Consider the following 11,107-nt stretch of genomic DNA (forward strand, 5'->3'; position numbering starts at 1 on the left):
CCATGTGCTTGGCAAGGAGCTTCTTCCCGGAAGTCTAAGCCTCTGCTAGCCACACCCAGGAACAAGACACCGACTTGCGCCTGGCCAATCAGCAGGGCCCACAGTCCTTTCTCCTCCCCTTACTCCAACCCCCCTATAAAACCTCTCTCCACGCAGAGTTCTCGCTCTCTGCTTCCTGCTGCTGCGTCGGCGAGGTGGGGGAGCCGAGCTAGCTCGAATACAGACTCTTATGCTTTTGCATCGGACCTGGCTGACTCCCTGGTGTGGTTTCTTGGGGATCCTGAAATCTGGGCATAACAATAAAGGCGCTAAAGAAAAAAAGTGAAATGCTATTGTTTTTAAGGAAAGCAGATTCAAGCATCGCCCCGAGGGAGGGGTGTTGGAGCCCATGGCTGAGTTGAGCAGTTTTAAAGCTAATTGTTGTCCTTGTGAGCTCTCACCCATGGCTCTGACCCTCACCTCTGTCCCATCCCCCAACAGGTCATTTACCTTTAAACCAGGTTTGTGAACTGAAGCTGTAAGGAATGAGTATTTAACCATTGTATTAAATTAATGAACAACTATCTAGGTATAGATAATTCAGAAAGGATAATCATCTTCTAGCTTCATCTATATCAGAGACAAGGATTTCTGAACAGAAGGGGAATACAATTTATGGGGAAATACTTTGGTAGTAGGCTGAAAGGAGGGAGGACAGTCATAGGAATAATTCTTAAGTTAATTTTATCATGAACACAGCAGGAGGAGCTGTAAAGGCTTTTGGTGTTAAAATAGCCTGAAGGTACAAAGCCATAAAAATGTATCAGAAAAGATGTTTGAGTCTCTCTATAAGATTCAATATAATTTTCATTTATTCTTTCATTCAGCAAGTATTGATTGAGTTCTTGTATACATGGTATTGTCTGCCTTCATGAAATGGATTGTGGAAGGTGAGACAGACAATAAAATAATAAATAAACAAAATGCAAATAAATTTCAGGGAATAGTAAATTCTATGAAGAAAATTAAGTTGGGGAAGGGGATGGAGAATGGTTGTGTATTCAGAGTGTCTCCCCTGCCCCTGCACTTAGCACAGTGAGGGGCCATAAATAACAAATAAATAAATGAAGAAATGACTGCCCCCTTCCAAGTTCAAGCCTTCACTTCCACATGCCTACTTTATTGTCAGTTACCTTCTAATGCAGCGGTTCTCAACCTGTGGGTCACAAACAATGAAAATACATCCTGCATATCAGATATTTACATTATGATTCATAACAGTATCAAAATCACAGTTATGAAGTAGCAACGAAAATAATTTTATGGTTGGGGGTCACCACAACATGAGGAACTGTATTAAAGGGTCACGGCATTAGGAAGGTTGAGAACCACTGTTCTAATGGGTCATTCTGAGTTCATTCTCTCTTGTTTTCAGGTTTAAAATGCTGCTTTTATCGTGTCACTTTTCTACTCCAAAACCTTCAGTGACTTCCGATTGCCTTTTTCTTTTTTAAGTAAGGCTTAAGGAAAATAGTATGCTTATCTGTCACTAAATCTTATTGACTAATATAATTTCTCCCCTGTGTCTTACTGAAGACATGCAGTGTCCTTTTAACATCTTTATTAACATGAACAACTTTACGGGAAGAAGGTAATCAACAGTAAACTATTTATGTCACTCAAAATCTTTGAACTATGGAATCAGTGAACTTTAGCACTAAGAATGCCCTTGGAATCATTCTCAACTAATTCCTTCATTTCACAAATGATAAAACAGAGCAAGCAGGTAAATTGCTCAGGTACTGATACCTAGCCAAGTGAAGCCTCTGTCATAACTAGAACTCAGCTCTTCTGATTCCCACTGCACTACGTTATATACATACATACAGTTTTACATAGTTTAATCGGAGTATATATGCTATTTTGTGTCTCTTCTGCTTACATTACTTTGTGGACAGAGGCTTAGAAAAGTTAGGTCATACAGCTAGCAAATTCAGGATACAAATCTTTAATGCCAAAGTTTATGCACCACACTGCCTCGGTTTGGCAAGTCACTGAGGGAGAGGGCAGTACTTTGCCTTTAGAATAGTCTTACAGAGGAGAACTATATAAAGGTTGAGATTGTCCCTGTGAAAAGAATATAAGTCCTTTTAGTAATTGAAATGTATATTACAATGATTAAACAGTTTAGCTCAAAAATTCTAACTTTTCACCCAACAGGATACAACCTTCAATGACTCCCTAATGCCTACAGGATAGAGTTCAAATACTTTGCCCTATATGATTCATCCTCTATCCTCTTATATACCAGATTTTCTACTGCTTTCCTTCACATACTCATAGTTTCTAATGCATGGCTTATGCATGCTAGCTATTAGGTGCATGTAAAAACAACCCGAAAACAGGTTTTGGAAATGCTGCATACTGTAGATTCCTCAGATTCCTCAGAGATTTACATATTAGTATACTAAAAGCTCTGAGAAGTCCTACAGTAAAGAATTTTTTTTTTCACAAACAATAGCTTTTTCCACACAAGACTTACATGAGTCAGGATCCAGAACAGAGAATAGCACCTATGCCAGGGAATCTAATATGAGACACTAGTGTTAAATTTTTTGAAGGAATTAAAAAGGTAGGATGGTGAGACAACCCAGAAGTGAGAAATATGAAGGAGATGCTACCCTAGGGCTCTAGGACTAGAGGAGGCAGTGTTGTCTAGATGTGGTAACATATTTTTGGCGGTAGGCTCTCCAGCTACTGTTAAGCCTTGAAATAACTCCAGCCCTGGCTGACATCTTGACTGCAACCTCATGAGAAATCTTGTACCAGAGTCCCCTCGCTAAGCCAGGTCTGAGATTCCTGATCCTCAGAAACTGTGTGAGAAAATAAATATTTGTTGTTGTAAACTGATAAGTTTCAGAATAATGTGACCCACAGCAATAGACAACTAATATAGGTGTTGGTACCTGGAAGTGGGATTCTGCTGTAACAAAAATCCTAAAATGGGCAGTGGGCTTTGGGGAGAGTGTTAGTGAAAGTCTAAAATACTCTGAATAAACTGTTAATAGAAGTATCTTGACCTTTAATATTGCTGCAGGTGAAGGTTTGCAAGAAAATGAGGTCATGTTATTGGAAACTGGAGGAAAGGGGATCCTTATTATACAGTAGCAGAAAGTTTAGCAACACTGTTGCCTGCAGTAACTGAAAGGTAGAAAATGCATCTAATGAACTGGGTGATCTAGCTACGGAGATTTTCAAGCAAAGGTTTCTTCTTGTTGCTTATAGTAAAACGTGAGAGGAGAGAGGTAAACTAAAGGGAGAACTGTAAAACAAAACGGAGACATAATTTTCTGGGTTTGAAAATTCTCAGCCTCTCCAAATGGCAAACAATGCTAAAATTAAGATATAGATTCTGAGCAAAGATCACATCCAGAGTACTGACAATAAAACATTGTCCAGCCCGCCCAGCCAGCCTGGTTCAGTGGTTGAGCGTCGACCTATGAGCAGAGGTCCTGGTTCAATTCCCGGTCAGGGCACATGCCCGGGGTTTTGGGCTTGATTCCCAGTCGGGGGTGTGCAGGAGGCAGCCGATGGATGGTTCTCTCTCATCATTGATATTTCTATCTCTCTCTCCGTCTCCCTTCCTCTCTGAAATCAATTAAAAAAAAACTGTCCAGCCCTAGCTGGTTTGGCTCAGTGGATAGAACATCGGCCTGCGGACTGAAGGGTCCCCAGTTCAATTCCAGTCAAGGGTACATGCCCCGATTGTGGGCTTGATCCCTAGAACATGGCTCTGAGAACCAGGAAAATTATTCCCAGGCCTTGCGACTTAATCAAGAAACTTTCAATGTTTGCTCAGCTGGATTTCAGAAATAAATGGGCCAGTGACTCCTTTGTGCCTGTTATTTCCCCTCTTTTTGCACGGGAATGTCTATAGCAGTTACCCTGTTACTATCTCACCATTGTATGTTGAGTGCATGGAGGGACAAATAGTTTTGGTTTTTTCCAAGGGGAGAGAAACTGTACTCAAAGAGCTATACTGAAGGAAGTCAACTGCACCTGCACCTGATTTCGATGGAGATGCTGGACTTCATGAGGTGAGACTTCTGGTGACTTTGGGAGGAAGTGAGTGTATTTTGCATATGGGAGAGACATGAATCACGGGATCAGAGGAAGGACTGTGGTAGCCAGCCTCCAAGAGAGCCTTCAGTTATCCTCCCTCTTGGTATTCACACCCTTGTGTAGGCTCTTCCCACAAGTAGCACAGTTGGTCTGAATGACCAACAGCATGTGGCAGAAATGACAGTATGTTATTTGTGAAGATTAGGTTATTAAAAAGGCTGCAGCTTCCATTCTGGTATCTCTAGCTCTGTTTCTATCTCTAGCTCTATCTCTTGAATAACCCCCTGTTGGAGAAGCAAGCTGCCATGTTGAATGCACCTCTAAGGAGAAGACCACCAGGCAGAATACTTACGTCTCAGGCCAGCTAGGAACTGTGTTCTGCCAACAACCATGTGAGTGAATGTGGAAGTGAATTCTTCAGCTCTACTCTGGCCTTGAGATGACTGCAGCTCCAGCCAATATCTTGACTGTAACCTCATGAGAGGCTCTGAGCCAGAACCACCTGGCTAAGCCACTCTCAGATTACTAAACCTCAGGAACTGTGTGAGATAATAACATTTTTGTTGTTTTAAGCTGTGAAGTTTCAAGGTAATTTATTATGCGGCAATAGATGATAAAGACACCAGCCCAAGAGCTAGGATCGCCCAGCAGAGAGGGACTTGTCTGGCTTACAGTTGGAGCCACAAAGAAGATGCAGCCATTACTGGAGATACTGCCTGAAGCAAGGGAGAAGGAAAGACCCCCATAGCCCCTCGTTTGCTTCCTTTGCCTCCATGGACCAAACCAAACCATAGGAGAGCCTGAGAAATGTCCTTTGCAAGAGCAACCTCTTGCAGTACAGAACAGGGCAGAGGGAGAAAAGGAAATTAATCTAAGAACAAATAGGCAAATTACCAGTACAGCCAAGAATCCTTTTACATGTGGAATTCCAGTAACATTCTTCAGAACCTTGTCCTCAAACTCCACTTCAGGAAACAGTGGCCTACAACTACTCTTCTCCAAATCTCTGCAAGTCCAAATCTTATACATCAATTATTATACACTTTTTAAAAATATATATATTTTATTGATTTTTTACAGAGAGGAAGGGGGAGGGATAGTTAGAAACATCAATGAGAGAGAAACATCGATCAGCTGCCTCCTGCACACCCCCCACTGAGGTTGTGCCCGCAACCAAGGTACATACCCTTGACTGGAATCGAACCTGGGACCTTTCAGTCCCCAGGACAATGCTCTATCCACTGAGCCAAACCGGTTAGGGCAATTATTATACACTTTAAATGCAAAAGTTTTTCTCCACTAACTTTTTGGTCTTTGTTACCTGGGTTAGCACCATTGTCTTCAGTTCACAACGTTTGACTTATACCCATTTTAGGCATTTTCAACATAACATCGTAATCTAGTGCATGTCTTACTGTCTGAGAACTAATAGCTTCTTGAGGGTCAGATCTGTTTCTGATTCACTGTTGTGTATTGCCTCATCATCATAGCACCTAGCACAGGATCTTGTTCATATTAAATACCAGTAGGTATGAAGTGAGTGAATGGATGTCAAAGCCAGTGGTACAAATGGTATACAACTCTGTTGCCTTCCTCTGTATTACTATTGACTCCTTTATATACTCATGGTAGAACCAAGAGATTCTAGAGTAATCTTCCTATTTTCTTGGCTGGTCACATATTTTGAACGCCTTTGAACCTGTTCTTGGGGGAAGAGAACAATAAAATTGCAAACTGGTTTGTGTGCAGGGATAATTGTCCTGTGAGACCAAAGTCCTCTGGGAACTTTTTAGCAGGAGGTGTAGGTTCAGAGAGCTGCACTGGTCTCCTCTGTCAGCTTTGGCTACTCTGAAGAAAATCGTCTGCTCAGTAAGAAAGGAATGCTCAGCATTTTGCAAAAGCGATTTCCTCTACTTCCCTATCTTCCTTGCTCATGCCTTGATAGAGGGAATAAATTCAAAACAGAAAGGAGGTTTTTAGATCAGCTCCTCTTAATTAGTTCAGGCCTCTTCACTTCCTGCCGGGATTACCACAGGGCCCCCAACGAGTCTCCTGGCATCTTGTTTCTAAAAACAAATCTTAGCTGGGCACTCTCATGTTTAAAGTTTTTCTCAATGGGTGCACACTCTCTTGTGGATGAAATCCAAATCTTCATGATTTGGCCTTGGGGTTACTTTTTCAGCCAAATCTTTTCTTATTGACACCAAGCTTTTCAGTTCTACCCTTCCTTCTGGCCCTCTCCCTCCGCTCTCAACTGAATCTTCTAAGTCAACCCAATTCATTCTTCAAGATTTAGTTTCAACTCTCTCTCCAGGAAGTTTCTCTGGAGCCCCTCACCATAGGTTAGGCTTCCTTAGCATGCTTTACAGACCTCTTTGGCCTTGAGCAAGCTGCTCTCCACCTCAGCATCCCAATCTGGAAAATTGGGATAATATAGTATTTACCTCTGAAGCTTATGGCAGCGATGATAATTGATGCAAAGTGCCTGACATATATTAAATGTTATATATTAGGTATTAAATCATAGCACTTAACTCAATATCTTCATTATGTTTGACCCAGAGTGGTCAAATGACCAGCTCAAGTAGAATAAAATTAGGGGGAGGGGGATATCTGATTTGCTTAAGGTTTACAAACCAAATTTCAAAGTGAGGAAGTTAACGGAAATTGACTTCAAATTTAATTTTTAAAATAAAATATTTATCAAGAAATAAACTTGATGTTGAGAGTAGATGCTACACGACTAAGAAAAATGCACGTCAGGGCACCTTTCAAGTCAATTCAGGATATTTGATGCTTAGGGCTGAAATGTTTTCTTATTTGTCCCAACTTGCTAATTTACTTGGTTTATTTCTATATTCAACAAAGTAGTGTCTGTACATTCACTAAACAAAATGGCTTGCAACTCCTCAGCCTTTTTTTCTCTATTGAATTAAGTACAGCATCAAGCCATTAAGGTGACCTTAAAGAAAATCAATATCGTCCCCAGGCTCACGACCACTCACTCCACAGCTTAATTGGTCCTTAGCCTTCAGCTTTCGACTCTAGACTTGTATTATCTAACACAGTTGCCACTAGCCACATGTGGCTATAGGGTACTTGAAATACGGTTGACCCAAATTGGAAATGTTCTATAAGTAAACATACAGATTTTAAAGGTTTAGTTAAAAAAAAAAAAGGCAAACTATCTCAATAATGTTTTATATGGTCCTCATGTGAAATGATGTTTCTGTTATATTGGAATAAATATGATATATAATTAAAATTAATTTCACCTATTTTAAAAATATTTTTTAATGTGGTTACTGAGAAACTTTAAATTATTTCTTTAGCTCTCATTATATTTCTACTGGACAGTGCTGCTGTAGACCCCGGGACTTTTCAGAACCAGGTGGGGAGCGTTAGTCTTCCTGGACGTTCTCTGTCTCAGGTGATGTAGCTGTGTCACCCTTCTTGGAAGGTAGGTGCCCCCCTATCACATTCAACATGGAGTCCTAAAGAGGCTGAAGGAGTTAAAGAACAGTTTGAGATCACTGAGCAAATCCATATTTCAAAGAGTTGAGGATAATAGGTGATTATTGACCCAAAGCAACATCTAAGATTCACCTTAACTTGGCTATTCTATGTTACTTGGATTATCTCTCTCTTTTTTTTTAATATATTTTATTGATTTTTTACAGAGAGGAAGGGAGAGAGATAGAGAGTTAGAAACATCGATGAGAGAGAAACATCGATCAGCTGCCTCCTGCACATCTCCTACTGGGGATGTGCCTGCAACCCAGGTACATGCCCTTGACCGGAATCGAACCTGGGACCTTTCAGTCCGCAGGCCGACGCTCTATCCACTGAGCCAAACCGGTTTCGGCTGGATTATCTCTTTTGATTGTTTTGACAACTCTAACATTTAGGTGCTATTATTACATACACTTTGTACAAATGAGTAAAGGGAAATTAGGGAGCTGGCAGGCGTGGTGTTTTGACTCCAGTTGGTCCAACCATCCAATGGTATATCTAGCAAGATTATGAGCTTCCTGTGTGTCCTATGCCTTGTCCATACATGACCTGACACATACTAGATGGCCAGTAAATATGTATAGTAGGCATATATATATAGTACAACTTCAACCATGTAGGGATATATATGGAAAAGTCTGGAAAGAAATACATCAAAATGTTAAAAGGTGGTGATGTTTATGTGTGTGTTTTGTAATGTACATTTTAAAAAACTATCTTTACCCTTTTCTGTATCTTCCAAACTTTTGACAATGTGCATATGCTGTTTTGATTTATTTCCATTACTCATTCAAAATGTCATTGAAAGAGAAGGTAGGTGGTTACTGACGCGTTCTCTGTGCTGACATTGCTGTCTCCTCTGCTCCTCATCCCCCACCCCCCAGCATGTTCCATTCCCCTCACAGTTGGGGTCCCTCTCCTCCACTTGGCTGCTCCATTCTCTGTCTCAATCTCTCCTGCTTTTTCACCTCTCTCTCTCTTTCCCCCTCTGTCTCTCTCTGACCTGTTCTTTTCTGTGACCCTCTCATATTTTTCCTCTGGATCTTCCTCCCTTCTTGCCTCCTATCTCCCTCTTCTTTTTGAGAAGATTGACATTCACATGAAAGGTCAATCAAATGTTACTTTGCACCTGGTAGGTTTTAGGCAGATTCTACCTGCCTCTGGAGTCCTGAAAAAGTGCTCAAGTTGGGGGAGGGGGCGATGGAGAGCAGACTTCTAAAGAGGATGCTATGTATTGGACAAAATGAGAGGTGAGAGAGGACATTTCAGAGTGACAAAAGCAGTGAGAACAAAGGTGTGCGGGTTCTCCCCGGGAAAGTGAGCAGAGGCTCTTACCTTGTTGGGTGTGGGGATTGCTGTCTCCGGGTGCTGGCACTCACTTAGAAGGATGCGGACCTTAGTTGATTTGAGCTCCTGGATTGAATTAGTCCTGGTTGTATAATTGACTTTGATATGTGGCCTTTAGATCTGAATTGGGTTTAATAAGATTTAACTGCTTCAAAGGGCTTTATAAGAATTCATTTTAGCCTTTAAATCTGATTTCAAATGCTACCTATTTTGAGACGCCTTCTCTGACTTTGATGCTCCTCCTCCAGCGCTCTTATTGTGCCATAGTTGATACATACCTTATTCAGGCAATTATTTCCATCGTATTTTATCGTACGCTGTGGGGAATGGTTCCTTTATTGCCTCTCTTCAGGAATCTTGAGGGACAGGCAAGTATCTTTATTCATATTTGCATCCTAGGCCTAGCACAGAGCAGCAGCACAATCAGTTGAGCACACAGTGCTGAATAATGATTTTAAAAGTATATTAATAGCTAACATTTATTAAGCACAGTGGCAAGCCCTATACTTACACTGTTTCAGTCACTGGACACTTGAGGAGAAAAGTACTTTTATTATCCCCATTTTACAATGAGAAAACTGAGAGTAAGAGAAATTTATTTGAGAAAAAAATTTATTTGATCTAAAGTCAAATTTGATCCAAGATCAACTAGTAAGTAGAAGAACTTTTTCTACAGGCTTTTGGCTTCAAGATCTGGGCTCTTAGCCACCCTAGATGAATGAATGGATGGATGAGAAATGCTTTTCATACTGTGGCTGAAGACGTGACATTTATTTTACAGAGGCAGTTATAATTTAAAATTATCGTAAGTCCTACCTCACTGATGTTTCTAACTTTTTGAATCACCTTTCTTCTCCCCCCTCTCCCTCCCCCCCCCCCTTTCTTTCCTCTCTAACACTCTCAGGAAAAATCTTGGAACTCCTATATTGAAATGTAACCCAGGCAATAACTGAGTGTTTCCTGGGGGAAGGAAACCAACATTTTATTAGGTTCCTGTTTCGTGCCATTCATTCATTTGCAAATTTACAAATATCGGGGCACCTACTGTGTGCTAGGAACCCTTTGTTGGCACTAGAGATAGAGTGGTAAACAAAACAAATCCCAGTTCTCACGGAGATTACACTCTAGTGGGCACTTTAAATACACTGGTTCACTTACTTCTTTTAATAACCACATGAGGTAATGATGACACTAATAATGGATTATGCCAGGCACTAGGCTATCATGCTTTATGTGTATTAACTGAGTTATCATAATAACCCTGTGAAGTAGGGCGTATGTTTTCCCCATTTTACAGATGAGGAAATTGAGACACAAAGAGGTGAAGTGACTGGGTCAAAGTTCAAAACCCGGCAATGCGGCTCTAACTTCCAGGTTCTCGACCACAAGGCTATATTGTTTCTTATGTTTCTCAATATGACAACTTTTAAGTGGCTGAGTGCTATCTCAGGACGTCTGACTCCCAAGCCCCGGGCTCTGCGCTGCACCCCAGCGGCCTCCAGAAATGAATGAGAATGCCTTGTAATTTCTGCCACACTCTCTCTCCCCAAGAATCCAAACTGCTTTCCACGTAATTCTCAGATTTGCGATGCGAACCCTCCCTCTCGTGCTGTCAACTCCCCAGCAGGGAAGGGGAAGATAGGGCCAGGGCCCGGGTCATCTTACACTGGCCCGGGCGCCCGGCAGGTGGCGCTCTCTCAGTGGCCGGCGGACGGCGGCCCGATCTCCCCGGCTCTCCGCCTCCGCCGCCAGCTTCCCGGTCCTGCCTCACTCCCTTCTCCCCCCTCCCCACGGAGCCCGGGCCCACGTGACCCCAGGCCGGCCAATGGGCGAGCAGAGAGGGCGAGCTGGTCCCTGTGGCCGCCATTAAAGCGAAGGGAAAACCCGTGAATTCGGATTAAAGGGGGAAAAACACCGCCCGCTGGGCCCACAAAATGGGGGAGACTACGGCGTCCGGGCGGTGAGGCCGCGGGAGAGCAGGCGCGAGGCCGGCCGGGCCCAGGGACCACGGGAGACACGGCCAGAGGATGGTGTGAGCCGCAGACGCCGCCAGCGCCGCCGCCACCGACGAGACCGGGCTAAGGACACCGCCGCTGCCGGGCCGGCGGCCTGGGCTCCTCTCAGGGCTCGCCCTTCCCGCCCCTCC

General features: G+C 42.6%; 1 long non-coding RNA gene across 1 annotated transcript; it reads left to right on the forward strand.

Moving 5' to 3' along the window:
* The first annotated feature begins 3,744 nt into the window (after window positions 1-3,744).
* On the forward strand, window positions 3,745-4,673 carry LOC106697723. Its single transcript, XR_001348915.2, has 2 exons — window positions 3,745-4,076; window positions 4,365-4,673. It is a non-coding gene; the product is annotated as an uncharacterized LOC106697723 (long non-coding RNA).
* The last annotated feature ends 6,434 nt before the right edge of the window (window positions 4,674-11,107 follow it).

This window comes from Myotis lucifugus, unplaced genomic scaffold, assembly GCF_000147115.1.
Source record: "Myotis lucifugus unplaced genomic scaffold, Myoluc2.0 scaffold_99, whole genome shotgun sequence".
Classification (NCBI taxonomy): Eukaryota; Metazoa; Chordata; class Mammalia; order Chiroptera; family Vespertilionidae; genus Myotis; species Myotis lucifugus.